Source organism: Protopterus annectens, chromosome 7.part0, assembly GCF_019279795.1.
Source record: "Protopterus annectens isolate FY-2018-M chromosome 7.part0, PAN1.0, whole genome shotgun sequence".
Taxonomy (NCBI): Eukaryota; Metazoa; Chordata; order Ceratodontiformes; family Protopteridae; genus Protopterus; species Protopterus annectens.
Genome location: NC_056739.1, coordinates 811,996,282 through 812,013,373, shown reverse-complemented (window position 1 = coordinate 812,013,373; position 17,092 = coordinate 811,996,282). Strand labels below are relative to the sequence as shown.

Genomic DNA, 17,092 nt, shown 5'->3' with positions numbered 1-17,092 from the left:
TACAGAGTGGTTCTTGCACTGTAAAGAATTATCTAGCAAATTACCGCCATCGTGGGGAAGTTTCAGTGTGCCGTGTACTGTTTATTCGCAAAGCACAATTACTTTGAAATGTTTCTTACTCTGAGATTCTTCTGCCCAGTTTATTTGCAGAGTGCATTTATTTTGAAATGTTTTTTACACTGATAAGGTGTGATTTCATGAGCATTATAGTGCCCCAGAGACTTATTTCGCAAAGTTCAGAGGCTTGTTGTGCTTATTGGGCAAAGTTACGAATTCTGGCATAAACTTCTGGCATATGTATGTGTGTGTACGTTCATGCATACTTGCAAAACCCTTCACCGGTATGTGTTAATAATGGCAGATGGATTACAAAGCCCTCACCACTTGTATTTGTTCAGAATATTGCAGAGAACTGGAGAATATGTGAGCAAGAGTATGGCATTTTTATACAAGCAGCTTATATTGACAAAGATGCACCCACCAAGGCATTCATTTTGCTAACCTAGCTGGGTCAGAGGCCATTGAAAAAGAGCGCTCATTGTGTATGCACCAGCAGTACATGAGGGAGAAGGTGAAAATCGCTCTATTGTTGTACAGGCTGAATCAAGGGAAGACCCTGAGTGTTTAAAGTGCAAATTCAGAGAAATGTCTAACCCCCAGACAAATATTACACTAGAGAGGCATTTGTTTAAACAAGAGATCAGAAACCAGGGGAAATGTTTGCAGCTTACATTACTGACCTGAGAAACAAAGCTAAAATGTGTCGGTTTGATGAATTAAAAGAGGAGTTAATAAAGGAAAGGCTTGTGTGTGGTATTAATAGTGCTGCTGTTTGAAAGATTTTGCATTGTGACAGTGATTTAACATCGAGTAAAGCTACTGAGATTTGTCAAATCCATGAAGTTACAGAAAGGCACAAAAGTGTGTTTGCAAGTGATAAGAGCATGGTTTCAGCAGGCTCCCGAGCAAATGGAGACAGCATGCAACACGTGGCAAACAAGAGCAGGCCTAAGCAAGTGCCAGCTACAGCCCCTGTGGGTTCTCATGGGAAACTATGTAGTTTTCCAGCAAATTCTAAGACAGGAGCATGCACAGTGCAGTACAAGCATGAATCAGCAAAACCCAAATCCAGCTTTTATTGTTAACTGTTGCAATTGTGGTGCCAATCAGGAGTCTAAAAGACAGAAATGCTTAGCATTCGGTCAACAATGCCACAAGTGTAAAAAATTTAACCATTTTCAAAGTTGATCATATAGAGAGCTGCAATTCTACTTTCTACGTAGATGGTGTATGAGTAATTAATGAAAAGGTTGATGCAGTGAATTTGTTGGCAAAGAAAGTGTTTTGTACTGTGCAGATCAATGGTAAATCCACCAAACTCAAAGCAGACACTGGCTCAAAGTGTAATGTTATGCCAGCAGACACATTTGCTAAGGAAAGAACTAATGAACAACTCAATGTGACTAACAGTGCGAAACATGTTGCTTACGGTGGTGAAAAATTTCAAACCGAAGGCTCAGTACTGCTTTCATGTTAGGTGGCTAGGAACGGTTACAGCTTGATATCCCATGTAGTTTTGAAGACCTGTGCAGTCATTATTGTGTCTCACAGTCTGAGAATGAATCTGCTTTCTTTTGCCAAAGAAGTTCATCATATAAGCACGTATCCTAGTTCCAATTTTTCTGAAGCCATTTTCTCAGAGTATGCTGAGGTTTTCGATGACAAGTTGGGCGACCTTCCAGTTACGTATTCTATGAAGTTTGACCCAGAGATCAGTCCAGTAGTCAGACCAGCAAGAAAAGTTCAAATGGCTACGCAGGATAAAGTCAAAGCTCAGTTGAATAAAATGGTGCAGCAAGGTGTAATTTGTCCAGTTACAGAACCAAATGAATGGTTGTTGTCTATGCCGTTGAAGCTAGTATACCATCTGAAGTGCAAACTTATTTTCCTTACAGATATGAGATGTTGATGGAAGAGGGTATTATTTTCAACGGTTCTAAAATTGTTGTTCATGCCTCCTTACAACATGAATATATCCAGATTTTCCATCGTGGTCACCCAGGTTACGAATCTACCAACAAAAGGGTTAGAGAAATAGTATTTTGGCCTTCTCTAGTAAAAGACATGCTAAAGTACTTTCTTCTTGTTCTGTATGCAACAGCACTAAACCGCATTTGCAATGAGAACCAGTTCAGCTAACTCAAGTTCCTGAACTACCTTGGTCAGCAGTAGCCATTGATATATTTGAGTGGAACAATCAGCATTACTTAGTATTGGCAGAATCTTATTTGAACTGCTTTGAGATCGATTTACTACCTAATCTAATGCCCACTGCTGTTATCACCAAGTTGAAATGTCATTTCTCAGTCCATGGTAGTCCACACAAAGTTGTTTCTGACAATGGTACTCAATTTACTAGTTAGTTGCTTCAGAAATTTGCAAGAGAATGGGACTTTGTACATGTTACTAGTAGTCCAGAATATCCACATTCAAATAGACTATTTGAACGTGCAGTACAGAGTGCAAAGCAATTACTTAAAAGGTCAAAGAATGACAATACTGATGTCTTTTTGAATTTACTTAATCTCAGAAACATACCTCGTGACAATATACTTGGCCCGCCTGCTCAGAGACTTCTATCCAGGCAAACCAGAACAATACTGCCTATTAGTTCCAGTTTGTTGAGGCCTAAAGCTAAGAACAACAGAAATATTAGAGCCCAATTATTCTGGAAGCATTCTTTCCAGAAGTCCAGATATGACAAATCGAGCATCTTTCTTCATCCATTGAAAGGAGGAGCGGCAGTGAGGATACAAACGTTGAAAGGTTTCAACCAGATTGGGCAAGTAACAGCTATATGTACCAAGCCGAGATCCTACTTTGTAGAATCTGATGGTGTGGAGTACAGGAGAAATTACAAACATCTTCTTCCTGTACAGCAACGACATTGCAGCACTGTTCCTGTGATACAAGCTCTAGATCTCAGAGCAATTGCAGACAATGTTCCTGTTGCAGAACGTGTCTTAACTTCTACTTCCATTCCTGATTATGTTCCTGATGTCCCTAAGGTTGAACATTCAGTAGAAACAGTCCCAGTGGCTAAATCTAATTCAAAATTTTATGTCACACGATTTGGTCATATTTCCAGACCTACTGTGAAATACACAGCGACCTGGACATAACTGTATATGTGTATGTAATTCTGTACAATTGCATGACAAAGAATTTTTTGTATTGATTGCACATCAACTGATGTTGTCAACAGTGCATGACCTATTTCTCAAAGAGGGAGGATGTAGAACAGTGTGTGTGTGCTGTACCTTTAAGAAGTGTTTCAAGGACTGAATGTGCATATAAACAGCAAGCAAGTGCTATCTTCAGTGCCATTTTAAGAGTGCAGCCACAGAGTGAGCATGTATGAATGTAATAGGTAGTCTGAATATACGTTTATCTAAGTTAAAGTCGTTCAGCCTTAATCCTGATGTGTTTGTACATGATAAAGCTGCTTGAACAGAACCCACAAAGACTTGTCTATTACATCCTGACTAGATGAACGACAACATCCAATAGCAGTCTGCTGATTTTTCCTCCTCAAGGTTGACCAATCAGCAATCAGAGTGGAAGTGTGGGAAGGAATCAGAGCTATTGTAATCTGGCCAGTTATTGTGTCTTGAGCGAGACACAACCCATACTGCCTAAAGGCTACTGCAGCAGAGGGAATGATGAACTTCACACATTCCACACTTCGGTTCTTAGATTTGGTGTAGTCGCCATTGAATATGTTAACATTTTGCTATGTGTTTACTGTGTGATAAGCAGTGAGGCAGATTTTAAAACTGATGACAAGTACACTCCTGATGGACAGTGCAAGGCATTCCAGATGTCTGGGCCCCAAAAAGAAAAAGCTATAATAATAAGGCATTCTAGAGAGTATGGTGGAGGAAACGTGGTAAGAGGTGTTGATAAAAGGGCAACATAGGCAAAGTGAATGGCTTAAAACCACAAGTTGGATAATGTTTCAAAAAGTTTGAAGACCAAGGGGCAGACGTTGTTTGTCCATTGGATAACTGGTAAATTATTTTTTAATGTGGATTATGCCAGGGTGTTCACATTTAAGCTACAAATCTAGCTATTTAGTTTAACTATTCAACCTAAACCTAAAACAGAATTCCCTTAAAACAGTGCCATTAGATAACGTTGAGTACCATTTCAACCAAATGTTTTCAAACATAATAAAATGATCATGCTCCCTCAGAAATAAAACAGTCTGATCAAATTCAGCTTTACGGCTAACAAGAGCAACAAGAAAATTTCATAGACAGACAGACCATGCATGGAAAATTTTCTCCGAAAAAAAAAAAAAAAAAAATATATATATATATATATACATATACACACACATATATATATATACATATATATATATAGATATATATATATATATATATATATATATATACATATATATATATACATACATACATACATCACACATATGCACATATATTATATATATATATATATATATATATATATATATATATATATATATACACACACACACACATATATATATATATATATATATATATATATATATATATACACACATATATATATATACATATATATATATATATATATATAGATATATATATATATATATATATATATGCACATATATTTCAAATGTTTAGACATCTGAGAAATCTTGCAAAACATACTAATATTTACAAAAAGCTTATTTTTTCTAACCTCCAAATTGCCGAAATAACCTCAAATATTTCTAGTTCACTATGCAAAACTATTCCAACCAGGTCAAACCACCACCCCTCCCCTCTCTAACATTGAGCATACAGAAAACATTGCTACGCAACCGAATCCTCGCTTTATAACTTTTATTCTATCCCTTATAATTCCAAATAATACAAACTCACTATTCCAATAGCCCCTAAAAATAATATAGCCAAATTCAGCCTCAAACCTTTCCCAACTATAATAAGAAAAAAAATATCTTCTAAATCTTAAACCAACGTCATTGGCTTCAGATAACATCCTTTCTGAATACCTGGAAATCACAGCTGAAAAGTATAGCATATTCTGTGTCCATCCTTATTAACAGATTCACAACAGAAAAATATGTCCCAGACATCTGGAAAAAAATCTTTCAGTATTCTACTCCACAGAGGTGTGAATTCTACAGAACTAAAATCGGGTCTATATCCCTACGTTGAATCACAAATGAGCGAACCCCTATTCATTGAACACCTATTCATCGAATCTACTAGTCATTGAACTGAGTTTTCAACAAAATTTTTCCTAGGGCAAACCAACAGTTGGCCACCGTCTGGAATCTGCCCTTTTCCCCACAGCAGTGTGATTTCGGAGTTGGTATGTTTAATTAGGGGGATGTGAGGGGTGCAGCCCCCACCTGGGTAGGTGTTAAGTTTTATGGTTTTGTTCACAGTCACTAGGGTGTACTACCGTTGGTTTGCCCTAGGAAAATTTTTGCTGTGCGACGAATAGAAGTTCACCGATTTGTGATTCTACAAAGTGATATAGACCCCTAACAAACTACAGACCTATTGCAAAACTATCTCCCCTACCAAAAATTCTGAAAAAAAAATATGTCAACCACTAACTACTCCAACACCTTACAAACCATAACCTTTTATCCAACACAGCTTCTGTCCGTCCCACTGAATCTCGATTGGTCTCCTAAAATAAACTAATACTAGGTTACGGCTATTCCTATGTTGACTGACTGTATCAACCCTATTCTGTGATCGGTCCAAACCCTTTGATACAGTATCTCACCAGAAACTTCACAGAGAACTTTCATCCCTTTGTGTCAACAAACCCATGCAAATGGAAATAGGTACATGACTGCTGAAAAATACACCAATGCACTGTATGAGCACATACACAAGTGCATGGAACAGGAAATACCAAAACAGAACCAAGATGCTCTCCTCCAAAAAAAGGAAGCCAATCTGGTGGTTCCCCCACCATAAACAAACTCTACAAAAGAAGGAAACAACTGTTGCAGAAAAGGGTGAAGTCCCAAGACTGGAAAAACTCCTTTGTTTGCCTCAGCAATAAACATGAGTTCCATCAACAATCCTCTAAAGCTAGCTATGAAAACAAAATTGCTGCAGATTTTAAAGACAACCACAAGGCATTCTATAGTTATGTCAAGAATCTACATGGCAATACTCATATCTGCTCTGAGTTACAGCACAATGGCGATACATATAGAGAACCAACTGATATTGCCAACACATTGGCTGACAGATTCAGTACTAACTTTACCCCCTTTTCACCCCTTAAAGGGCCTACACAACACCTGAGGAATGTCAAGTCCCTATTATCATGGCTACACAGGTAAAAAACACACTGTCCAAAGCCAACACAGCTTCCAAGGACCTGATAATATCCCTGGCTGTGTTCTACATGAATTACAAAGTGAACTGGCACCACATTCGAGTACCCTGTTCAATCACAGCCTCATTTCAGGCTTTGTTCCTACCAAATGGCACACTGCTACGGTCATCCCACTCCACAAAGGGGGAGTGACTACAGACCTTGGGAACCCCCCCCCCCCATTAGCCTGACGAGTCTGACATGTAAGGTTATGGAGCACATCATCATGGACCTTATAAATAAGGATATAGGGAATCTCCAAACTCTGGACCCCACACAATATGGGTTTGTAAATGGTAGATCATGCCTGCTCAACCTGATAGACTTCTTCCAGTCTGTCACCAGAGCTGTGGATGAGGGCAAGGTAGTTCACAAAGCCTACCTAGATCTTGCCAAGGCCTTCAACACCATCCCTCACTCAGGAATCATAGATAGACTCACTAAACTAGGCATATGCCCCTATGTAATAAGATGGGTTGCCAACTGGCTCACTGATAGAACCCACACTGTGAAAGTAGCAGACTCCAAATCTGACTACTGACCAGTTACAAGTGTCCCACAGGGATCGGTCCTAGGTCCTCTCCTGTTTGCCATCTACTTATCTGATGTTCAAGCCAACACAAAGGGACTCCGGCTGGCCAAGATCGCAGATGATTGCAAACTGGGAGCCATTACTGATTCTCCAACTGATGTAGACGTTCTACAAAAAGGCCTAACTGACACCAGTGACTGGTGCCAGAACCATGGCCTTAAGCTCAATGCCAAACAGTCCACTGTCATTCCCTTTGGGAAAAATTCGGTGCCTATGAACTACCACATAGGCGGTAGTCCACTAAACACCAAAGGTGTGATAAGAGACCTGGGAACACAGGTTGACAGCAACCTCTCCTTTGATAACCACATTACCACTGTAGTCAGAAAGTCCTTCTATGCGACTCGTCTCTTACAAAAGGTTTCTCATCTAGGAAGAAAGAGGTCATAATCCCTCTCTCGTCCCTCATTAGACCTATTATAGAATACAACACCCCATTTGGTATGTACCTCACTAGACACCTACAACAACAACTGGAAAGGTCACAAAAATACCTCACTAAGAGGATCTTAGGCCTTAGACACATGCCCTATACGGACAGACTCAAAAAACTCCAACTATACTCTGTCTCTTATCGCCTACTTAGAGGCGATTTCTGCTTGACCTACAAAGCCATGTCTGACCTAGAGCTGCTAGATATGCTACACCTAAAGAAACCCCAATCCCTCCCTGCCACACGCTCCAGGGACCTTATCCTCATTACCACAATAAACAGAACATGCTGGAGGGACAGGTTCCTAAACCAGAGAATTCCTATAGTCTGGAACAAACTTCCCGTTCACGTCAAGCACAGCACTTCACTGGCCCTCTAACAGAAATCTTGATGAGTGAGTGGGCAATAGGAAGTTCACCCCAGGGATCATTTCAGTGGCCTTGCTTGACAGGGGCCCTGGAAACTAACTTTTGGCAGCATGATGCCAGGGAATCTTCTTGAGCTAGGTTTATATAAGCTCGAGGGCTGTTAGCCTAGTACACACCTATGAACCCATTCCTTACCCAGTTTCTCAGTTTCCTAACAGACACAAGCTGTAAAATGGCAACAAGATTTCTCATCTTTCCTCCCAGTTACAGTCAGAATATCCCAAAGATCAATATTAGGGCCACTTCCTTTAAACATCTTTATAAATAACTTCATAGTGCTTCAAAAGATGCAACCTTAGTCCAGTATACAAATTGCAGATGATGCTACACTCATCTGCTCAGCATGAACATTAGAGGAACTGCAGATATCACACAGCAGGCATTCCTTTCCACAGAATCCTGGCTGGCAAATTCAGACCTACTCTGAAATGCTAAGACCACCAACCTAATGCTTTTTACCTCCAGACTATACTCAAAAGAACATTTTATCATCAAACCACACAAAAATTGAAATGGTCTCAGACTAAAAACTCTTACTAGATGACAATCTCAGTTATGAACCATGCCAACTACAAAGAAAACCCATAGAAAGTCAGGTTCCCTTTACAGGGCCCAAACATTCCTCACTGATAATACCATCTTGTAAGCAGTTCTTATCTTCACCATTCTAAACATTACCCTTAGAGCAACACTACACTCCTGTTATCATAAACAGCAAAATTTGCAGTCAACATATCACTGTAAAACATTAAAGGAATTAAACTGGCTGGAACTTCCACAATATCTGTCTTTCTTCCAACTTACAACAGCCAACAACCTTATAAAATATCCCCAGAAAAAATGTACATCTCTAGGAAACTTACTGCAATCAAACATACTAGTAACAGAAACCTATGATCCTGCAATAAATACCTCCAGGTTATAATAAAATATAACAGCTCTGCAGGTGACTCTACGTCTACCATGTCAGAAAACTTTGGAACTCCATGCCAACTCACCTAAAACATACAGAGCTTCAGAACAGCACTAAAACAACACCTAAACAATAACTGGCTATGCTCTTGTAATACCCCAGAACAATTTCATAGAACATCCAAGCATTCCACTACCATTACTTAACACTCCTTTCTCTTACTATACTCTCACCTACTTAAAATGCATCTCTCCCTTTTTTCTCCCACTTTACTCATATCATACCATCATTACCCACCCTACAACTTCCTCACATTTCCATCTGACTTTCCTTTTTAGTGAATTTATTTCTCCCTCAGACTTTCAACAAAATCCATTTCTCTGACTTTTTATCACCTTAACCTCTGTGTTATTTTATCTCATCTCTATATACCCAAATTACTGTAAATTGGTCTTAATATCCGTTTTACATATTACTCGCGTGTGAACTACTGCATTAACTACGGCTTAACTAAAGAACTTTATGTCTTATTTTTAACATGAAAATGTCAGACTGTATATACAAGTTTTTCTCCCTTGCTAGCATAATTTTTGTGGCAATCTCTATGTTTGCACATTTCTTAAATTCAATATAATGACTTTATTAACCTATTTAGATTAATATTATTTTAATATTATATAGGTTTCCAAAAAGCTATAAAAGAGCTTTTCTCCCCAGACCTCCGCTGAAAAAGGGTACATCCCAGTAAGACTCTCCCAGTAAGCAAAGATAAATAGTAAACAGAGAAAATCTTTATAGTCAAGTTACAAATGAAGATGGGCACCACTCGTGTTTACCAGTAGACCATTTTAAATCTACTGAGCTTAATGCCTTTTACTATTGTGGCTTTAGCTTCATTAGGGTTAATCAATGCAAACTTCAGCACAAGGTTCTTAGAAGATCTTTTGCTCCGTTATCTATTTTGTCATAATGAAATCTGCAAAGCTGGTCAAGGGTAGACAGCACAGCCCAAGTATCTGAAGTGATCATCAAGCGAGAGAGCCCTATTTGGGAGTGGAAAACACAGGGGCACAAGAGATGCCCAACAGCACAGCTTTATTTTTTTTTTTAATTTTGGCGAGAATCCAAGGGCTTTAAACCAGTTAAGTGTCTATGATTTTCCATTGGCGACCTCTAACTTGACCGGATTACCATACAGTTATAAAAAATGCCTTGGATGCTAGGTTGTGTGATGCTGAAGGTATCTGGTTGGAGTCTTGTGGAGTACCCATAACTACTTTTTATGAGAGAGAGAGAGAGAGAGACAGAGAGAGAGAGAGACAGAGAGAGAGAGAGACAGAGAGAGAGAGAGACAGAGAGAGAGAGAGAGAGAGACTTATTTCCCATAACTCATGTTAAGATTTTGAAAGATATCTTATAATTTAATTGAGGGGAACAAAGGAGAGACCACAGTGGGACACTTCAGTTAACAACTAAAGGTGCTAAACTGAAGTCAACCACTCTTGTACAGCAATTAAGATGATACTGCTTAGCTTACTACAGCCATGCTTTGCCAGACATGAAAGTTAAGACTTAAAGCTATGGTATTCAGATCTTTCCTAAAGCCATGCTTCCATTTGTTTAGAAGACCACATGAATTTATGCAGGATATCAGCTAAGAGGAGGAAGTTCTAAGATTTTTGATAGGGGAGAGAGAACGGAGATAAGGTTATTACAGGTTAGGAGAATTGGAGAGGGGACTCCACTAGCATATGTAACTGCTGCATATTAGCAGTTGCATATGCCAGTATCTGCTGCATTTTTATCATCTGGCAGACAGCTGCAAATAATTGCAGATTTGTCAATGGATTTATATGTGAAGATACATCCCAACTGATATGTGGTTTACTGTAAAAAGGCCAAATATTCAATGCAAATGTGTTCAATTTAAGTCAGATAACACTTACAAATATCAAATATTACTGATTTCAAAACATGAGCATGGCCAACCTTGAAAAACTTTATAAGTTCACAGATGTATACCAGGCTAACAACCACAAGGGTGTTTTTAAGCTTAGCTATGCATCTCAAATGTATCCTACAAGTTTTAGTAACTAGTGGTTATTTTAAGGGGTACGTGTAAGTTACAGCATGGGTGGTCAAATATTTACACAGCCTGCCTCTGTCCATTACAGACATAGATGACAGACCAGGGATGACTTTCCGATTTCCCATCCACTGGTCTAGACTATGCTTGAATATGGTCAGAAGAACTCTGCTTCACATGGATACCAGCCTGCTCCACAGAAGGGGAATTCTCTGAGACACATACCTGTACCTCCACCAACATGTTTCAGTTATGTCATAAGCAAGGTTTAAGTTGCTGAATTGGGTAGTTCTGATGTTGTTTTGCAGCTTCCCTCTTATATAACCGAACATTCAGAATTTCGAACGTGCCTTTATCAACAGCTTAATGTCAAAAAGGCCAAATTCTGAACACACGGAACAGTGATTGAGCTGGTCTGCAAAAAAAAAAAAAAACAACAAAAAAAAACACAAAATAAAGTGGGGGGGCTTCGCCCTTCCTACTTAAATATACCAACTCTGAGATCGCATCACAGTGGAGGAAACGGCAAAGTCCAGAAAACAGCCCAGTGATTTGTTTCCCTAGGGGGAAAAAATAATTCGCTGTTCCGTGTCTTCGAGATTTGGCCTTTTTGACATCAGGCTGTCAATAACGCAAAGTTCGAAATTCTGAACATTCACGTAAATAATAGGGACCCATTTTGCGGACATACAAGAGGTCCATCAGAATGGGATCCAAGGCTGCCTTGCATGCCAGACATAGATTGCTCCTCAGTAGTCTGCAGGAGACAGAGTACAGGGATAAGACTTTGAGGCAATCTGCACAGGACATGTTGTTAACACCCTGTATTCTTTTTTTGAGGACCCTCTTTGGATGTTTCAGCTGTTGCATGTGCTTGGTCAGGTATATACTGAAGGGGGCACTGTACTCAAAGAAGGGCTTGATGAGGGAGGAATAAAGTGAAACAATGAGTTCCTTGAACTTAGATGCCACACTCTTGCTCACAAGCTGAACAAAAAATAATTACTTCCTCATTACCTTAGACACATGTTGGTTGAAAGCCAGGCTACTGTCTACATATGTCCCCAAACTCCTGACTACTGGGTCTACATTCTTGGCATTAAGTTTTAAACTGTGGCTCTGGCACCAGTTATTTGTCTGTGCTAGCCCTTCCTATGGGGGAAATTCTATGACTATTTCCAGTCTGCAATTAATCTGCAAACTTGGTCAGCCAGAGGCCCTTGATCATGGCCTTGACTTCAAAGAAGTAGATGCCAAAAAGAAGCAGACCCAGAACAGACTCCTGAGGGACTCCACAAGTGACTAGCCTCTTTATGGAGGTGGACTCCCCTACTTCCTGGGTCCTGAGAGCTAGATGGCTATCCAGAGTATGACAGAGGATCACAGGACGTTACTAGGCTAATGGCCCTACGGCCATTAAAAGCCTAGCTAAGTTCTATTCTTATTTCTATGATTGGCACCTATTGCCCATGTCTAAGAGGGACACAGATGGAACCCCCGGAGTGAACTTACAGTTATCTACCCAACTGTCCAGACTGCATACGAAGAGAGCCAAAGAGGTGCTCTGTTCCAAAAGTGTGGTAACCTCTGGGAGACAAATCTGTCCCACCAGCAGGTTCTGTTAATGTCACATACCAGGTTAAGGTGTTTAGAATGAGTAACCTATAAACCATTTAATTTGCGGATATACAGCATTTCCAATAAAGCATGGTCAGAGACTGCCTTACATGCAAGGCAGAGATCGCCTCCGAGTTGTCTGTATGAAAAAGAATAAAGTGACAGTGATTTCAGACGATCCACGTAGGACAGATGCTGAAGACCTTCAATTTTACTTGTGAGGAACTTCTGTGGTCTCTCCAATTGATGTAGGTGCTTGGAAAGGTACATACCAAAAGGGGCATTGTACTCAACTATTGGCCTGATGAGGGAGGAGTACAGGGAGGTTATAACTTCTTTTTTTCTGGAAGCAATGCCGTTACTTATGAGATGAGCAATACAGAATGCACTTCTTACCACTCTGAAGACATGGTGATCAAAGGTAAGGTTGCTGTCAACCTGTGTGCCCAGGTATCTCACCACTGAGTGCATACTTAGGGTGTTGCTACTGATGTGGTAGTTAGCAGGAATATCACTCTTACCAAAAGGGATGATAATACATTGTTTTTGCATTGCGTTTAAGGCCATGATTTTGGCACCAATCATTTGTTTGTGTAAGACCCACTTGCAAGCTGTTGACATAATTTGGAGAGTCTATGACCACTCCCAGTTTGCAGTCATCAGCAAACTTTGTCAGCCACAGACCTTTAGTTTTTGCTTGTACTTCGGAGAAATAGATTCCAAACAATAAAGGTCCCAGGAATGATCCCCGTGGAACACCACTGGTTACATGTCTGCTGCTGGAGGTGGATTCCCCTATTTTGACTATATGTCTTCTATCAGTGAGCCAGTTAGTGACCCATCTAACCTAGCTGAGTGACTCTGTCAATGATACCAGAGTGGGAAATAGTGTCAAAAGCCTTGGCTAAGTCTAGGTAGGCTGTATGCACAGGAGGGGGTCCTATAGCTGGCAATGACTTGAACAGGTGTCCTACCAACAGTTAATTGCACCTGAAGTATCTCCAGGGGGTTTACTATTGTTTGTGCGAACCACATTCTATTGGCTGCAATGTGCTGAAAAACAGAATGTCGAATGCACAAGCAGTTTTGCACCAGATAGTCAACTCCACTTATGCGAATGCACAACAGCATTCGCATAAGTGGAAATAGACTATCTGCATGGAGATCGTGGTACAGTGGGGAGTAGTAATTCATCCACATCACCACTGTAGTGCGATCTCGGAGTTAGAATATATAAGTGGGGGTGCAGAGGGCTTGTCCCCCTGCAAAAACGTGATAGCTGTATAGGAGTTTGATTTACATCAGCTCCTATATGGCTATCACGTGGTGGTTTCGACAACAATGTCGAGTCAAATGCGTCAAGCATTTAGTTCGACATTGTGAACGGTAGTTTTTTTTTACTTTCGGTATTATCATTCATTTATTTGAACAGAAAATGTTTTTCAGTAAGAATAAACAACAGTAAACCTCTCCAGGGAATCATACTGTTTAACCAATCTGGAGATGTATTTATCTTTAATGAATACTGACAAACTGCCTCCTTTAATTTTCACACCTTCAGTTTGTAGTCTGAAAGTGTGGAACGAGGTGTAATCCAGTATGGCTAAGGTGCTCTCTACAGACTTGAACCAGGTCTCTGTGACTACACAAATATCTCAGTCTTCCAAGGCGAGGACTGCTTCCAGTGAGTGCAGTTTCATGTTAAGACTCCTAACATTTAGCAGCATAACCTTGAGGCTGTTTTTAGATGGAGTTTCTACATGAGGAATTTTGTCCTTGAGACACCGCCTAAAAAAGGCACTATGGGGTGGCAAGAGCCTTAGCCACCTTAGCCAGTAGCCGAAATCCCAGTGGTGACAGATGAAGACCATCTCTGAGAAAGCATTGAGGTCTGTCGACCATGTCATCCCAGACTGACAGATACTGGATCCCCTTAGAATGACATAGACGTTTATGCCTAACTCCAGCAGTTTGTTTAGAATGCTCCAGTGGGATAATGTATCAAATGCCTTGGCCAGGTCAAGGTACACAGTATGTACCAGTTTGCCCTCGTCCATTACCTTGGTGACTTTTTCAAACAAGTCCACCAGGTCTGAGTAGGCATGATCCATCCTTGATGAAACTGGATTAGACTAGATCCAGTGCCTAAAGGTTTCCTATGATATTATTAATCATTTCCACAAAAATTCTTTTTCATGGCTGTGCATGCGAGGCTAGTCAGATGTATGGGTCTGCAGTTACGGGGGTTCACAGAAGTCACGCCCTTGTGCAGACGGATAACTGTTGCAGTTATCTATTTGAATGGCACGAAGCCTGACTGGGGGCTATAAAATACTAACTCTAGTGGTCCTTATATGTTGTGTTTCATATTATTTAGGAGTTGTCCTGGGATATTATTGGAGTTTCTATGGGGTATTTTCATTGGCTGTAGTCACATGTATGCCATGCAAACCTAATGTGCCTTATTAGTACCAATTCTAACACTGCATTATTCTGTCAACAGCAACGGCAGTAAACCTAAGGTAGCAAGGTGTTACTGTAATTAGGGGATGCCACAAAGAATTACACATATACATCTTCAGGATCCTACAGTAGGGGGCCAGTGGGGTAGTACAGTCCTACTACAGTTACTGGATGCCGCAAGAATTCACATGTATAGTCCTTCAGGCTCCTACAGAAGGAGGATACTGCATTAGTTTGGCTACCTACGGTATCATCACAGTTCTGAAATGCTGCCCATGTGTGTATTTATTTATATATATATATATATATATATATATATATATACACATATACACACACACACATTTTTTTTTTATTGCAGAACTCTGTTGCATATTTTAGGTGCCACTTGTCCTTTTACAAATATGATGCAGAATAGATGCATTCTTATACAGCACACTATAATGCTATCTTGTGAGTAATACTATCTGATTTTTTTATTCTATTACATATCCTGAAGAAGCATTTTGATCACAGCAGATTACTGTATTTTATGGGGAGTGTTTATACATTGTTATAATTTCATTTTTTATATTTAACTGTAAATGTTTAAACAGGAGGTCCCATTTTGAGGGGCGAGTTACTTTACCCTGGACAGTTCTCAGAATTTCTTGATCGTTCTGCGCAGCTCGACACTGCAATACTTTACTGAAATGTCAGGGCTCTGCAATGCTATCCCATTGTGTTGGAATCTGGCTCATTCGGTGTAAAACACAAAAAATAACACACAGCAAGATTCATTTTCACTAAGTAAATTAAGGATTACGTCAAATAGTATTAAACGGCAACTAAAATGTTTACAGTTCTAACAAAGTACAGCCTGTACTAAACACATAAATAGAACAAAGACAGGCAAAAAGAATTAAATAGTCTGAGCATCACAGCATTAAAATATGAAAACGTGTTCAAAAACCTTGTTATTTATAACATAAAAAGCGTATTACTTCCCAAATTAAATTCCATCCTATTATTCATTGTATTTATTCTCTTAGAATCGTTCCCCCTCTATAGCATACCAATCCCACAAACCTTCACACCAAGCAACAGTAAAAGCATGACAAATAATTAATACATTCATGACGCTCATAAGAAAAATAAATTACAGCTAATTAGTTAAATGGTCTAACACATCAACAAAAATCACGACCTAAACAGCCTCAAAGTCATTTAAGTACCGAGCAGTAGAAAGAAAGAAATGCAGCTGATTGTCGAATCACGAAACAAAATGTGCCTGTAAAATGTATAAAAAAAAAAAAAAAAAAAAAAAAAAAGCAACTCCGAACAAGAATCAGGCAGCTAGCTAAAAAGTTTAACTACCTCCACCCCCATCTTCAAAATGTGACCAAAACGAACGTCTACCGAAGTTTGACAAATAAGTACATAAACCCAGGAACGGAGTACGTGTTTAAATACTTACAGCATCAGAATTTTCCTGGTTTCAGCTCTTCCCTGTCAGCTTTTTTTCCATGGGCTGGCAGCAGTCTCCAGTTCGCTACAGTTACTTACTGGACATTAAAAGGGCAAGGAGCAGTAAAACGAGACAGGAAGAATAGACCAGACTGTACAGTTATCAGTCCAACAGCAGCAACACAGCCACAATTTACGAAAATTCTGTATAATTCATTTTCACTTGTGCTTACAAGGACGGCTCTTTCCGCGCTCGTGGGTGGAATATTGTACATTCTTTCTGTTTCCCCTCTATTGCACAGGGAGATAAGGACTCAGCGTCAGGGAGTGCAAATCCCAGTATCCGGCTCAAATACACGGATTTCCGTTATATTCCTGCTTCTTGCAGCTGGGATACAGTTAAAAAAGCCAACACTGCAAGGTAACACATGTACCTGTAAACAGTCAGTTACAGAAGCGGCATCAATTCACGTCCCCCCCCCCCCCCCAAAAAAAATATAACAGAATACAAACCTGTATGAAAACAACGAACGTTTAACTGTAAGGGCAAACACATCAGAAACGATAAGGGCATGGGGAAAACAGAGAGGCGAACAACACCTGGAGCTAATAATAAAAATTCAGATTAATTTCAAATTGTCTACAGTTAATGGCTTAGTTTCAAGAGAGGCGCAGGAAAACCATAGTCTGG

General features: G+C 39.7%; 1 protein-coding gene across 1 annotated transcript in view; it reads right to left on the bottom strand.

Moving 5' to 3' along the window:
- The window catches only part of LOC122806104 (phosphatidylinositol 4,5-bisphosphate 3-kinase catalytic subunit alpha isoform-like), an 835,043-nt gene extending 818,245 nt beyond the window's left edge, over nucleotides 1–16,798 (bottom strand). Inside the window, exon 1 of the mRNA XM_044076341.1 lies at nucleotides 16,412–16,798. The gene's annotated coding sequence lies outside the window, so the exon portion shown is untranslated. The remainder of the gene's footprint in view (nucleotides 1–16,411) is intronic.
- Nucleotides 16,799–17,092: the final 294 nt, after the last annotated feature.